At 41.4% G+C, this 16,114-nt stretch overlaps 1 protein-coding gene across 7 annotated transcripts in view; it reads left to right on the forward strand.

Moving 5' to 3' along the window:
- The first annotated feature begins 2,764 nt into the window (after positions 1–2,764).
- CYRIA (CYFIP related Rac1 interactor A) overlaps positions 2,765–16,114 on the forward strand; it is a 56,702-nt gene continuing 43,352 nt past the window's right edge. For 4 of the 7 annotated variants that reach the window (XM_040551007.1, XM_040551005.1, XM_040551002.1 and 1 more), the window contains exon 1: positions 2,766–2,915. The gene's annotated coding sequence lies outside the window, so the exon portion shown is untranslated. Of the gene's footprint in view, positions 2,916–13,576; positions 13,599–16,114 lie in introns of those variants that run through there. The other 3 variants (XR_005818076.1, XM_040551006.1, XM_040551004.1) reach the window with 3 other exon arrangements.

Here is a 16,114-nt window from a genome sequence, read left to right on the forward strand (position 1 = left end):
TTGCATATACATTGTCATAACTGTGCAACAAAATGTGTTAAATTCCATGAGATTTAAGATAGCAAATTGATTTCGATGGGATTCAATGTGAGACTCAAACTTCCAAATTTTTGTTGTCTGTATGCAGTTGTCTTCAGCTAGGGATCTAAATTTCCATTGCAGTGAAGATAGATTGACTTCTGCAGCAGTGGGCATCTTGAGCTGTCTGAGCTACCTGTATGGGTCATAGGACCTAGAAGAGACCTGCATGCTTCCATAAGAGTGGCAGAAAACAAAGCAAGATAACCAAGGGCATCTTGAAATGCCCTGCATATTCCTGCTTACCCCTTCAGAACTTGGCTCAGTGGAGCCTGGGTAGCTTTGAGCTGTGATAACACAGCTTTGTAGTGGCTGGTCCATATCATCGCTCCCCAGTAGGCACCTGACTGCTTCCTGTGATGCTTGAGACACCCATATGAAAGCACCAGAACCAGACACTACTACTGACTTCAGTGGGAGATTAGACACCTGACCAATGTCTAAGATTATTTAAGTGTCTACATACCTAATTTTAGAGGTACAATTTACCTGCCTAAATGCAAGCACATCCTTAAATCAAAAAAAGTTTAGGGTGTTTGAGGTACTGGCATGCAGCTGGTAGATATGAGACAGAACTTTGTAAGATTCTGCTCCTCTTCTGAGCAAAAGCTGGGCACTATGTAAGACACCTCATAGAGTCCAAATGATAAGAAAGAGCTTTATTTAGGAATCTGAATCCTACCAAATGTGTCCCAAATTGAATTTGTCTCACATCTGCATTGGCATAGCAGTTTCACACAGATAGTTACTGTGGCATGGCCAATATGCAAGTAGCTGACTAAACAATTAATTCCTGGTCTGTAACGTCATTGTCCAAAGTTGAGAATCTGAAATCTATCACTCAACTGCCGTTCCCCCTAAAGGCTGTTCAACTTCAGTCTTACGGCAGTATGTGACGCTAAAGCTGGGTAGATGTTCTACAGTTCATTTCATCAATATATAACAGTCCCTTTGTTTTGGCAGAATTTAAAAGTTGGACATATCTAATTCCTAAATACTATCAGTATCCAGAATCAAAATATTCTTCTGGCTAAGTTCCAGCTGCATTCAGTGCAGGCATTCTGAGAGCATATGTAACACACACTAACAGAACGGGAGTATTTACCAGTGATGGGTGACAGCTCTTTCTTTTTGTAACAGCAGACAGTTAAAGACGTGTCCATTATACAGTGGTCAGAACACATGTCCCAGAAAAATAAGCAAGGAAAAGGGGACATTAAGTTGCTAGCTGTGAATCTGAGGTTCAGTTCTCTCTCCTGGTTCAAGTTTTCCACGTGACCATTCTTCCTGCTTGAAAGTGGAGCAATGCTTTTTACTTCTTTTAAAAGGTACTTTTGAGACTTGTGGATAAAAAATGCAAGCCAGCAGTTTAGTGTTCCACTAAGCTGGGTCCTGTAAGGATAGCTGTATTAAATATGTGCCACTGTAACAGAGACTAAGCCTTTTAATAGACCAGTTCTGTCCCTTGAATTATTTTCTGACCAGAAAATTTGGAATTTTCAGACCAAAAGAGAATAGTTCAAGGATATCTGACCACAGCCTGGGTAAAGAAAATAAGTTTGGGCATGTAAGTGTTGCTGCTCTGGGACGCTGACTTGGTGTGAAAGGCCAGAGGATCAGGTCAGCAGCAGATCCTACATGCTCCCAGCTCTACCGAGCTGCTCTGCTCCAGAGCACTGCAAAACTCACCTTGTTCAAGAGCATCACACCTGCTCAGCGCGCAGAGGCCCTTTTTCTCTGACACGTTTTCCCAAGGCATAGCACAGCTGTGAACTCCTGGGTGCACTGACAGTGTTACAATGGCTTTGTGGTCAGCCTTGCAGCATCTCACATCTACAGAGCTCAGTAAGCAAAACCCCGGTGTGAATAAATAACCTGGTATTTCTATGCTGTACTTCCAATAGTTACTTGTAGGCAATTATTTTTTTTTTCTTTCTTCCTGTAAATGACTCATAGACTGGCTTTTGGGGAAGGGGGAAACCAAGCGCCGCATAGCCACTTTTACAACTTTAACCTTACTTAACCCCCCAAACAGTAAGAGGAAGTACAAAGTATTTTCACGAGCTGTGAATGGGCTCAGATCTGGTTTTGACATCTTGAGGAAGTGCTGCCTTCTGCGAAGTCAGAAATGCACACACACACACACAAAATGTCTTTGCAGCCCTGCTGAACTCAAGCATTCACACACACACACCAAGAGTCAAAAGCCCACAAAGGAGAAGGGGACAGGCTGGGAAATGTGAGAAACGGGGCAGATTTGGGTCGAAACGGAGCAGTTTTTGGTCGAAGCCGCCGTTGCTGAGGGGAATAGGGCGGGTGGGGGCCGCTCTTCAGTGGCTTCAGGGGTAACACCACCGGGTGTGTCTACCCTTCTGGGCTGGGCTGGGGGGTACACGTGGAGCACGAATCACCCTAGGTAAGGTCTGTGGAAAGGCAGGATACCCCCCTCACCCTCCTTCTCCCTCTTCCCCTCATCTCAAACCGCGCCGCCTCCTCTGCCCCCGCGCCCTGCCGTCCCTTCCCCACCCTCCACCGGGGGAGGGAGGCTTCATCCTCTCTTCCTTCTCCCTCTTGTGACCCTACACAGCCCGGTGGGGAGACATTGAGGGACTCTCGGCCCCCCTTCAGCAGCGGGAGGCGGGCCCGGGGGGGGGGAACCGCGCCCGGCCGGGGCCGGCGGCTGGCGGCAGCCGCACGCAGCCACCGCGGGGCGGGCCTGCGAGTGTGGCGCGGGGCTGGGCTGGGCTGGGCCGGGCCGGGCCGCGCCGCCGGCTGTCTCTGAGGCTCGGGGGATGGACGAGGGTCCCCGCAGCGGCCAGCGGCGACGGGTAGCTCAGGTAAGGCGGCTCGGGGGCTGCGGCTGGCCGCCGGTGGGGGCGGGCGGCGCCCCGTCCTCTGGGGGGTGGAAGATTCGGGGGGTAAGGGGGGGAGGGAGGGAGGGAGAAGCCGCCCCCGCAGCGCCCTGCTGGGAGACGGGAGGCTCTGCAGCCCCTGTGTTGTTTTGTGGTGATTTTATTTTTATCTTTTTCATCTCAGCTCGGGGGTTGCCTTCCTCCTCGCCGCCGCCTTTGTGCCCCCCTCCTTCAGCCCCCCTACCCGCGGCCGCCCCCCGTTCCCTGCCCTCCTCCTGCCAGCCTCGGGGGGCAGAGGGGTGGGGGGGATGCCGGTGGGGAGGCGGCCAACTGTTGCCTCAAAAACACCGGCTCCAGCGGCCTCGAGTGGGGTTACGGGGCACCAGGGCCACGCTTTGCTTTCCCTTCCTCCGTGGTAAAACGTTTTGCTGGTAGATCTTAGCCTCCGTTCGGGGAGAGGCTTTTTTCCTCGGCCCCAGAAGGAGCTCCCATCGCAGCCTCGGCCCCAAAAGGACCGTGCCTGAGCTCCTATAACTGCCTCGGCCCCTAAAGGAGCTCCTATGTCTTCCTCAGGGACCCCCATCGGGCTGGTGTGCTGTGGGCACCTGGCTCCCTGTAGGCCCAGGTGCCAGGATGAGCTGTAACAGGGCTGAGGGTATCAGTCAAACAAACAAACAAACAAAAAGGCTGTAGCCCTTCTCTGGGTTAAGTACGCCATTGCTCGAGGCTGGGGATGAGGGGGGTTCAAATTTACAACTTCAGTTATTAGGGAAAACTTTCTATTTCAGCTGCTGGAGATGGTTGGATGCAGGGTGCTGTGAGCACCATTTCTAGAAGGATGTGCCATTGTGAAGGCTAGGCATGAGAGAGAGCAGATGGAAAACACGTTCTGCAATGTTAAATTCATCTCATCGTTTGAATCTCTGAACAGATACCACACAAGCATTTCTGCTTTTTTTTTTTTTCCCTAATTTAATTTCAAGACAGTTGAGCTTCAAATTTATTTATCTGGGTTTTGTTATGCTAAGGCCCTGGTAATATATGATGCCAGTGTATAAAATCAAATGTTCCATAATTCAAGAGAAGCACAGAAAGACTTTTAACTTCCCATTCTTTCAGTGTTGTTGCTAATAACTTGCTGAGGGTTGTGATGTGTGTTGGTTTCCAGCCTGTTCTGGTAGTCCTTGATTTCCATACAGGGAATCTTTGCACTCTGTTTTTATTTACCAGCTCCTAAAGGCAGTTTGTATGTGCATGTGGAAAGGGTAAGTTGAGGGGGATAGGGATGTTTTTGCTTTGCTTTCCTTCTCCTATTCTTGCCATCTGCAAGGTCAGAAAAAAAAATAAAAATGACTTTGACTGTGAACGCTTAGGTGGGGAGATCTGGAATGAAATGCAGTTGTGACAGGAGGTTGCCTTGTGGGCAAAGAATTTTACATGCTCAGCATTGGTCTACAAAAATACCCCAACTCATATTACACAGAGAAGAACTAAGTTGATACTTCCCTTTTCTCAGTTATGCTAACTTTTATATCGTTGTAAGATATAAAGAAGATTTATACATCGGCAAGATATTTTATTTTTTTAGGGAATAAACTTTGTAATTTCTCATGCTGGATTCTCCTTACTGCATTCTTATAAACCACCCCCCACACACACCAGGCCTGAAATAAAAACAAACAAATCATAAAGTTCAACAACTCACAAAATGTTTTAATGAAATTACAGATTGAGACTAGCGTAAAGGGTTTAATTTAAATATATAAAAAGCATAAAGTAGCAACTAAGAATAAGATTCTTAAGCTGCATTTTGAACCACTGTAGTATAGTGTATCTGATCATTAAGGTTTCACTTGAATGTAAACTATGGCAAGCATAAGAGAGGCTTTCTGAATTATTTGCATGGTTTCTTAATGACTGTCCATTATTTTATTGCATACTGCTCTGTACTTTTTATCATCTACTGTTTTTGCAGTCACATATGCCTGTGAACTTCTGTTCTTTATTAAAAACAGAAAATAAACAAGTCACAAGTCATTAAAAAGACAACGTATGCCAGTAATTAGAATGAAAAATACTTGGTTAATTCACAAAAGAAAAATGGTGAAGATCTTGGGTACTACTGTATAGTTACTGTCAGCAGATGTCATTTTGCCATAATAGTGAGCCTGTTAGTGAATTTTACAGTGCTGGGAAGGTAATTCATTATTAGTGTGCTTCGCTTGTCTTCATGACATCGTTTTTGACACTGTTTTGTCAGCCTAAAATATCTTGTCCTCAGCACTATGGTAGTCTCACAAAGATGTCAGGGATTTGCATATGCAGTGTGTTGCAGATTTACATGGGTTATGTGTTATACAAAATGAGTGGTTAAAATGTATATAAAAATACTAGACATTATTTAGATGAATAACAATTCTCCTACCTTAACGGAAACTATATTTCATAGGTGTACAGATACTATAAATAAGACTTCTTGAATTGATCATATGTATTTCCAAATACCCTTTTGGTTGGAGTTTTTAGAGAAACTGTAAAATAGTTTTGTGGAATCACTGACATTCTTTAGTACTAGATGCAGTAGCACATTAACTTGATCATTCAGTTCACATTATATACAAAACAGAAAAATATATTCTAAATCCAAAACCTGCATACAATCCAGACATCATTAGGTCGCCTATTAAATCCTTGGAAACAAACTTACTATGTCAATGTGAGCTATAGTATCAGTGGGCAGAGGAATGTGCATAGTAATAGTATGTATCAATTTGAAGGAGCCAAAACCTCATAGTATTTCCTGTGTACTGAATTCAGTATGTATTTGGATCTGTTTCAGTATTATCAATCATTCTTTTAGCAGTGCATTCTACTTACGTTATCTATGAATGCAAAACAGTAACATTAAATCTGAGAAAACAGTTTGAGAGACATGAATTAAAATATTTAAAATACAGGACAGCTTGAGAGCTGCAAAAAATGGAGTCATAAATTTGAATTTTGCTGTTTAAATTAAAATTGTAATAGAAGCTGCTATGCATTCATGTATGAATGATGATGAGAGCAATGTGAATGATGGGAGTTGTATAGGTCCTAATTCTTGTGAAGTACTGATTTTACCATTCTTCTGTTTTCACAAAATTCCAATCTACACTTGCAATTAAAATGAAATATGTGTGTCTTATTTTCCGTCCGTATATACTGTTTGATACAAATTCTTGATTTGGTAACAGTAGTTGCTTGTACATGAAAAATAGCAGATACAAGACAAATATAGGATGGATATGAACTAGGGCAGCAGTGACACGCAGGTGCTTAAAAGATTTGTATTTATTATTATGGATTTAAAATGTTTAGAAATAGTCTCATGAGTGGTATCTTCACATCTTCCATATCTTATGGACTTAATTTAGGAACCGTTACCTTTGCTTACCAACAGCTGAAATATTCTTGTCTACTTTACCAACTTGTCCATAGAGTACATAACTAGTGCGCTATGGGAACTTTCTGTGTGTTTTGGCCTGTTTTTTTCCCCTGTCAATGATAATACTTCCGAAGGAAGGCCTGTTTGAAGTGGCAGTGTACAAGTTGACTTTTAAGATCATGAGTTGGATGAATGGCAGTGGAACAGGTGAAGCTAATGCCTAAGTCTGAGAGTTATTTTTTTCAATAAATCTGTGTAAGGAATTTATCAAGTTTGTAAAATGTGAAAAATTCATTTTGAAGGTTCCACTAGCAATGCAACTTGTGGTGTTATCTATGCCTATCGCAACTGCCAATGTTTTTGTCAGAGTTTTGAGTTAATAAATGTGATTCATAAACTTGTTGCCCTCAGATCTGTTGAATAGCATTGACATGTCCTGGGAGGTGTCATATATGGAACACGGAATGGAATATATTGGGATGTTGCGTTTGGTCACCTGTTTATCTGTGGTGAGCTCTGAAAGATTGAGTCATATCTGGGCATCGGAGTTTGCACAATTTAATAATGCTGTGGAGGTAGTTTGGTGTTTTTAAAGGGATCTGTGGACTTACGCTAACATTTTAGATAACAGCTGTTCTGTACTGTCCTATAGCTCTCTGATATACATAGGCTTTACTTAAAATTTAAGTAGCTGTTAGAAGCTTTGTATTTATATATATGTATAATTTATGGTATTTTGGAGGGAAAATCTTTCTCCCTATTGAATTGCAGCCTGAATTCATAAATTATTTGAGTGGCCTATTTTACAATTAGATGCCTCAAAGCCAACTATGGTGTTCTTAAAACTCATTTCTGAAAGCGCACTGCTGTCTGTATTTTTACTGTAGGGAAAATTAGGTACACTGAGCTACACGTCTGCATCCATCCAGCACTGTTACTCCCGTGACTGTTCAGTAGAGTGGCATCTCTCTTGTGCCTAACTGTCTTTGGCATCCTTAGACAGGAATGATCCCCCTGGATTTGAAAACCTTGTTTTGCTTATAAATAAATAAGAAGTGTAAACTATTTATTCAAACTCAGGGAAGAAATGTTTGCAGTGATGTTTCTCTCTCCCTCTTCTCTTTATATTCAATGGTGCATTAGTTGCATCAATTACCTGTGAAGCAGGAAGCTTGTTTCTATGTCCCCTTGTCAGCTTGAAGTAACTTAAGCTCACATCTCTCTCTCCCCAGGAGAGTACAACAGTCAGCATCTCATAAAGTGTCCCGTAGTGGTAGGAAACCTTTATTTCACCTGCAATTGTGTTACTTGGGGAAAAAAAATTAATTAGGCCGAAGGGAGGGCGACTCCTGCCCTGTGATCAAGACATTCATCTGAGGTGAGGGAAATCTGATTTCTATCGGTGTTTCATTCTTTCATCCAGTAAATATTCTTCAATTTCATACCTTCACTGGGAATGGTCTGGGAGAGACTAGTCTGTTGGCTAGGGCAGTTCCCTGTCAAGTGGAGGTGTGGTTGTGAGCCAGCATTTTAGCCTGAAAAGAGCTTACCACCCAGCTCTTTTACTTCCTCGTGGTTGCCTTACTGATGCTCTTGAATTGCTAAATGGTGCTCGGGGGTGTGCTCTCGTCTTCTCATCCGAAACTTCAAAATTGCGTGACTCCTTCCCTCATCTCTTTGTGAAAGGGATGTCTTTGTATTTTGCTCCCGGGGAGGCTTGAAGGTTTTAAAACCCTTCTTAATAACATAGGCATCTCTTGAGCTTCCAGGATAATGATGTTTAAGGTATCGACTTCTCAACGTTGTTTCCTATTAGGTTAGAGGGCTTCCTGGTTACTATCCCAGTTACTTTAAGTTCCTAACTATTGTAGCCATCTTCAGAATTTTCATGGGAATCCAATTTTGTGCTTCTGTTCTCATATGAAGTGGTAAATCTAAGGAAAGAGTAGATTTCTGGGGGGATGAAGTCCAGAATTTGGCAAGAGTGGACTGCAGTTGCCTTCCAAAGAACATCTTTATTTGGGGATTAGGACACAATGGAGCATGGTTTGATGGAATTGCCCAACACAGGCATCATGTCCTATCCCAGATGCCCTACGACTTCCACTGCACCTGTGCTTCACTGGCAGATGCAAGATGTACAAAGACCCATGCCCTGCCTGGAGTAATGTCTGCGGGGAATGCAGGGGGGTCGAAGTTGGTGCTGAGAACAGCTGGTTCTAGTATACAACTGAACTGAGCCCAGTAGTGTACCAAGATTTCTGTTGTTTAGGCTGAATGTGTTTAGGTTGAGAAGTGAGGGGAAGAGGTGTTTTTCTTACTTCTCAAAGGCGTTTCAAAGAAAACCTACTTTCTGTTTTCCTTTCTTAATTGCCAAAGTATTTGGTACATAACCTGATCATCCTCATTTTCATTTTGCAGCAACCCCACATTAAGTCTGGGAGGTTAGCTGGAGTTAATGGCTTCCTGGGAGGGGAGCAGAAAGTACATCTTTGGGTTTCTCTTATGCATATTAACGGCGGTGTGGAGCTGTGGGGCAGAAATTCATTACTGTCAGCTGTTAGCTGGTACGGAAATGCTGAGTGATGGTGCCACTGATGGAGCTGGATTGGTTTTGGAGAATAAGGAAAACTCTCCCTGGTAACTGATCCGTATGATCCTATCTCAAGTAAATTGATTCCAGAATTGTGTTTAAATAGCCATCATAAGAGATGTGCAGTGGTATTTATCATTTGGTTTGTTATTTGGTACAGATGATTTGCTGTCCCTAATTTTTGGGGAGGTTCTTCTAATGCTGTGGAAATTGGGAGAGGGGAAACATTTATAATAATATTTCTCTAGGTTGTTCAAACCTCTTTCTATTTTAGAAGTCTAGATTGTTAAATTTGTTACGCTTCATTTCAAGAACAGTCTTGATTTTTTTATCAGTTACAATTTTTCCCACCCGCATATACGTAGTCTGACTTCTTTTACTGAATTGTTTGGTAATTTTATGATGTTTTGCTTGAAGGATCGTCTGTAGACTGCTGGTGACTCCTGTAGATAAGGATTTCATGATGGATGTGGGCATCTTTGGAAGTTTCTGGAAATAAGACTTTAGTCATCTCCCTAATAACTGGTTGGGTTTTTCATGGCAGCAGAGGAAATGGGAGCTGATACTTTGCAACTGTTTTTCCTATGTTTTTATTATTAAAGCATAAATACCCTGTAGGACTGGAACACTTTCCTCACCCTCTCAGAAGACCGTATTACAGCAGAGCGCTGTAATATCAATTACTGTGGGAACGGTTTGCGAGTCCAAATGAGATCATGATTGGGAAGCTGGAAAATGAGTCTCTCTTAAAATGTGTTTCATGCTCTGAATACATGAAAGATTTTGTTGGGAGTGCAATACTTAGGTCTACAGGGTTTATATTTTTAATTAGGGAAGGTGTTAAAAAATCCACTTACTGTTTTGTATGAACACCTCTTGTACTCAAGAGGAAAATAGAAAATAATTCCTGATCTTGAAGTATTCTGGGGATATGCTGCCTGCAGAACAGATTTGTAGTTCTGCAACTAGATAATTTTACTACTTTTATTGTTTTTTGTATCCAAAAGACGTTGAGAGAGCATACATATTAGAGGCCTTAGAAGTATAGATAATCTTCTTGTCCATTTTTATACCGTGAGACAAAAATTATTGTGGTCTGACTACTTACGCCTGTGTTTAACTGAGGTTTTGATTCATTATGGCACAGACAGTATCATGTTGTCCTTTACTGAACCAAAAGAAAATCCGCCTAAAAAATCCCCTTTTGTTCTGCTGCTGAGGAACACTGTGGGCTGCCAAATCCTGGCAGTCTGACTCACCACAATTGTAATAAAGTGTTTGTACTTTTGCAATTGCAGTTATTCAGTGCTTTCTAATTTATTTATAAGGCAAAGGGACACCTACAGGTTAAAGTACTACTTTTTAAAGAAATATCCCTTGTTTATACTGAAATAACATTTGTCAAAAGAGAGTTAAAGACCCACTGGTAACAGTTGAAAGCTTCCCAGGAGCAAATCATAATCTTTACCGATAACAAATACAGAGATATATAGATATATATATTTAATGAATTTGATTTTCCATGTAATAGCAATGCTAGACTTCAAAAAATGGTGGGATTATTTTAAACTCCTTCCAGAGCTCTGCTGTTTTGGCCATCTAATCTGACCCGATAATGATCTGATAAGTGGGAAGACTGTTTCCTTCCTTTAAAAAAAATGCCTTGAGGACAGAGACTCTGACCAGGCCAGTGATTATCTGTGTTTTAACTTTGATGCGTGGGTTGCAACCCAGCAAGCGTAACTCATGTAATTGAATTTAGTTGTTTGCAGGATGAGTCCCAAAGCAGTCGAATATTAAGTTGCAGCACTCAAATAAAATGCTGAATGACTGCGCATCAGCAGCTGAGGAAAAGCAAGGTGGCTCTTGATCAATGATAGGTATCTATACGGCTGACAGATAAGTACCTAGTTCGTGCAAGGTGTCTGCAGGTGCCCTGCAGGTCGCTGTATGTATGTGCATACATTGTGTGTGGTCTGGCTGATGCGTCTGACCGCCTGTCATTGGAGAGGAAATGGGAATTCTTACAATGTTGTCGTCCCATCACCTGTGCATGGTGAGGAAAAGGGCTTTCTTGTCTCTCGATTCTTTAGCTTTTTATAGGTAGGAGTCCCCTCATATGATTTAGGGGTTTAACTATTGAGGCAGAAACAATGATTTCTTTCTTCCTATTGATAAAAGAACAACAAGGCTTTTATTCTTTTTTGCCTGATACATAGGGAATTTTCTATATCATTTACCTTTCCCGAGTTTTGAGCTAATGACGTTCTGACAGTTTTCTTGAAAAGGCCAAGGTATGTTAAGTTAGATCGTTTGTAACTTTCTCTGACTGTCTTGTAGACCACAGCTTGGTGCTGAACAAAAAATAAACTCCCACGGTACTGGGAGTGGGTGCTGGGCACCGAGGCAGCGTGCAACTGGCAGAGAAATATATGCAGGAGAAAGTACTATAGTTCACAGGAGTGCATTTTAATTGCTGCTCTGAGTCATACTATCACTACAGCTGCTTCCAAAAGAAGAGATTCGCATCTAGTGATAGGCCATTCACATAAAGAAAGAAGATGTTAGATAAGCAAATACAAATATGTTACATGCCCTTTCTCCTTTGGTTTTTAGTACGTTCTCTAGTTCAGCAGGCATGAAATATTTCGTGACATAATTATATACGCAGTAAGTGCCTGCCAACTGATTCATGGTATCCCTCTTCCAGGGTGTGTGTTCTCATTTCACCAAGGTAGGCACGAGCATGTAGTCTTACAGCTTTGAGCTGCTCGATTCACGTGGCAATGCAGTCCTGCTCGTGGTGCTGACTTCCTTTCTCCTTTTTTTTTGCCCATAAAAGGAGAAAAGTGCTGCCATATGACTTGTTTTGGAGCGGATCTCAAAGGGGAGCACGGGGAGAGGTTACTTAGGTAGCTATTTCTTGCACTAACTCTTCCACACGGCATTAGACATTCTGCTCTCTGCGTTTAATTTGATATAACTGTCAGAGTATGTGGTAGTACTTCCTTCAACTGACATTGAAGTAAAACATTTCATTCTTAGAATAACTTTTTTTTTTCTTTTCTGCTACATGGATGAGAGATTCTGAAGGGAGGCTGGATATAAACGAATTTGGAATAAAGAAAAAAAAAATACCAGTTCTCTGGGATTAGGCTGTCCTCCAAACCTGCAGAAACTTTCCTGCTGGTGATTAAAAGAATGACTGTGTGTGGTATTCTCCCATCTTGTGCCAGTGACTGTAAATATGCAGGATAAGTTTAGTGCTTGATGTTGCACTGTTAAAAAGTTTCTTCTCCAGTTTTCAAGAAACAGACTATTCAGGTGATTCTCTGAAGGCTTGCCCAGAAATCAAATCTGGAAGTCTCGGTGCTTTTCCATGACTGGGGGCCTCGTGCCCACTTGCTCTGCAGTTGTAATTGCTGTACAATGAAAGACACTGTAAAGCACGAGTGTCCTGACTTTCTTTTGACATATTCTGACAAAAAGCATTGTCCTCGCATTGGTGAGTGTCACATTTTTTCCACAGAGTGAAGACAATTAACAGCTCTAAATAAGTGCCACCCGGCTTCTACCATGGCTTACCAGGTAGCGTGCAACTGGTTTATGTTTCAGCATCAAAGTGTGCAGCCAGCACCAGGACAGTCTTAATCTGTCAGATCCAGCCATGCTCGCTGCTGATGTCCTGAACACACCTTCAAAACCATCTCCAAGTCAATCCACAGTAATGATGAATTTGGTTTTAGTCAGTCTTCTACATTCCCTACTTACTGATGCTATGAAACAATGTGACTTGGAGGCATATAAATCAGCTGTCTCTCTTCCAGCTCAATCTAACACAACAGGTTTTAGAATGATAGCAGAACGTATCTACCTTTGGAAACCAGACTTTTTTTTTTTTTTCTTAAACAACTGTGAAAAGTAGAGATCTTTGATGCAAGAATTTACTTTCATATGAAACGAAGTATTTTGTCAGGGAGTCCAAAGGAAAACGGAGAAAATGGAGATGACAGTATTGACCAGTTATTTCCTAGCTTCATCTTTTTCTAGTGTTACTGTATGTATTCTGGGCAGCATGTCAGAGAAAACAGAGAAAAAGGACCATAGTAATTCTGGATCTAAAGTCATATTTTCTCTTTTCAACAAGCTGGTTTATTACTTTTTTTTTTTTTTTTTCCACATCAGAACTAGGATTTAGGCCAAGATCTGTGCGAAACATATGCTTGTCTCATGCCAGCAATGTTATTGTTGCTGAGAGTTAAGAAGTTTGTTACTTCACTTATGTGGGAGGGCATTTGTATTTTAGTTTTTTTGGTTGTTTTTTTGTTGGCAGATCTGATAGTTTTCTGGTTAACTGGAGTGATCATCTTTATGCATGTGCTCATGTCACTTTTTGAAAGACAGAAATTGCACATATAATTCAAGGGGCTACGATTAAAGTACTCCCAGGCAAATGTGGGTACAAGAGTTCAATGGCTGGGACTGGTACACTGGGCAAGGGACAAGGCAGCATTGTTTGATATTTTAATTTTTCAGAGCTCAGTGGAACAGATCGGCAGCCAATACTCCAACAGTTATCAAAGGCAGGTTGAGGTTTCGCAGAATAATACGCAGTTTTGTCAATACCATTACCTTTTAAGGCTATTTCAAGGTAAGCCTTGGAGAAGCATGTATTGAGATAACTTACAGGTATGCATTTATGAAAGGAGTATATGTTTTTGTACTCAGTTTTAATTTTTCTATTTTTTCATTACCCTGTGACACTGCATAATCACATCTACACGAAGTTTAAGAGACAGTATTTCTTACTAAGTATAAAATTTGCATCCAGTTTACACCAGGGTAGTTATGTTTTCCTTTGGAAAAAAAACACATGCCTTTGTTGTGTGCACAAAGACTTGTTACTTATGTTTATTTTTGTACAAATTAAGTGTAAATTCTTTTGATCTGTGTTTGCAGGAAAAGTAAATAGGTGAGGATTTCTGATTTAGAACAAATTTATGAAGACACAGATGAGTTTGTTAATTACAGAAAGAAAAAAAACACAGAAGACACTAACCTTTTAAAGTATTTGAATTTTGTCCTTGCCCACCACCCTGATGCAGGTAAAGTTTGAGGAAGAGTCTCATCTGCTGTGCATTGGCTACTTGTCACTAGAGCTGTGCCCACTTTATACCAGCTGACAGTCTGGTCCAGTACAATAGCGACAGCAATCCAGGCTTGCTAAAATGAAGAAGTCAGATGACAGATGCTCATCTTCTGTCTATCTGAATACACTAAAAAAAATCTAAAACCTAGAGAGTACAAATTTTCACCAACAGCCTAGTTTAGGATGTGTTATTAAGGCTAGAAGCTCTCGTGCCTGGAAAAGGTGACCTGTTAATTCTGAAATGCATTGGCTACTTATGGAATTCACTTCTTAAAATGATATTCTCCAGAAGCAACTGGGAACTATAATCATGATACATGTTTATAGTAGGAACTAAATAAGGAATGGATATGGCATGCAACTGTCTGTACTGTTACAAATTTAGTACTGTTCGTGACACAGTTTTGTCTTGTGCCAACTAACACTCTCCCACATTATGCCCAAGCATAGTTCTGGGGTTAGTATAGACTGTGGACCATTTCCAAAAGGCTGTCTGGATCTGGCCATGCTGTTTTGGAGGGACAGGATTTTAGTTGTACAGCCACAAGCTATACCATGCTAGCTGGTGCCAAGCCCAGAGTGTGGCCATTTGCCCTGCTCTATTTTATTTTTTATTATATATGCAGCTGCAGATCCTGCTTTTCAGGAAGCTGGGATTCAGGAGCTTATTTGAGAAAGCAAAGGCAGTATTCTCTTTGCGTGCTTAGAAGGGTTGAGAAAAAACATCGATCAAATCTGAAGGTAAGAATCTGTGTCTAGAAAGCTGGAAAAATAATCCTGAGCAACTTAAAATCATAGAATAATTAAGTTTCATATTGTGTGTATGAGAAAAGCCCCAGGGAATACACAGGCAATTACACATTTTGAAAGTTCTATTAAAAATATATATATTTATGATGAATAATGGTCTGGCGTTTTAAATCAAAAAGTAAAATAAAAGAAAACAGATGGCATCTACAGTGTCCTCTGACCAGAGGACATATATCCTGGTACTAGTGTAAAACTTACCCCTTTCCTAAGCTTTGCCTTCTGTTATCAAAAGTAACAGTAGCAACCTGCTAACACCAACCCTAATTGGTATGATCTTTAGGGTTTCCCTGGGGAGTCTGTCTCAAGCAAATATTTCAACCCTCTTTAATTGTCTTACTGCCTACCATCAAGGAGATGTAAGTCTAACTTTATATTTTGCCAAAACTAGTGGGTTGATTTTTTTTTTTTTTTAAAGCAGCATTAAAGCTATTAGCAACCTGATGTCAGTTGAGCCAGACTCTCTTTAGACAACTTAGGGGTTGAATCTGGTCTGTGGAGCGCTCCCATCTGTTTCCCAGCCTCTTCTGTAGGGGATGAGGAATAGGTGTACAGGCCATGCAAGCTGCCTGCTGAACCAGGCGTGTGTCCCTCTGTCTGGGAACAGCCCTGCAATCAGAAACCACGTCCTGGGTTGAGTGGTGGATTGGGCTGGGGATGTCAGGTGCAATCGGTGACGGGTTGTGTGTGAAGGGAACCAAAACCAAGAGCAGGTGCCACTGAAGTTAAAGCTCAGCAAGATCTGCCCTGAACAAAAGAGTCCAGATTTGCCATCTCTCTCTCTCTCTCTCTCTCTCTCTCATCTTTCCACATAATATTTAAATAGTACCAGCTTGGTACTAAACATTTGAACAAGCCTTTGTTTTTCACTATATACATCAATAAGTGTGTTCTGCTGCTTTTCCTTTTTTTTCCCTGTATCTTAAATCGAAATAGAGATTCATAACTTCATTTTGGAATATGTGCCGCCTTCTTTTTGAATAAAAGAGTTCTAAAATGTGAAGTAACATCGTGGTTGCATTGTTATAATTCAGAGTCTGGCCTCTCTATTACACATCACATCTTGCTTAACTCTTGTTTCGCCTTTAGTCTGTTCTGTGATGCAACGTTGCTTAACTCTTCATTTGCAGGTAGAATTAACTTGCCCTCTCTGCTATAAATGCTTTCTTGAATACCGATCATACAGCCTTAATTATTTCTTACACAGCAGG

This window comes from Cygnus olor, chromosome 3 (genome assembly GCF_009769625.2).
Source record: "Cygnus olor isolate bCygOlo1 chromosome 3, bCygOlo1.pri.v2, whole genome shotgun sequence".
In the NCBI taxonomy this organism is placed as follows: domain Eukaryota; kingdom Metazoa; phylum Chordata; class Aves; order Anseriformes; family Anatidae; genus Cygnus; species Cygnus olor.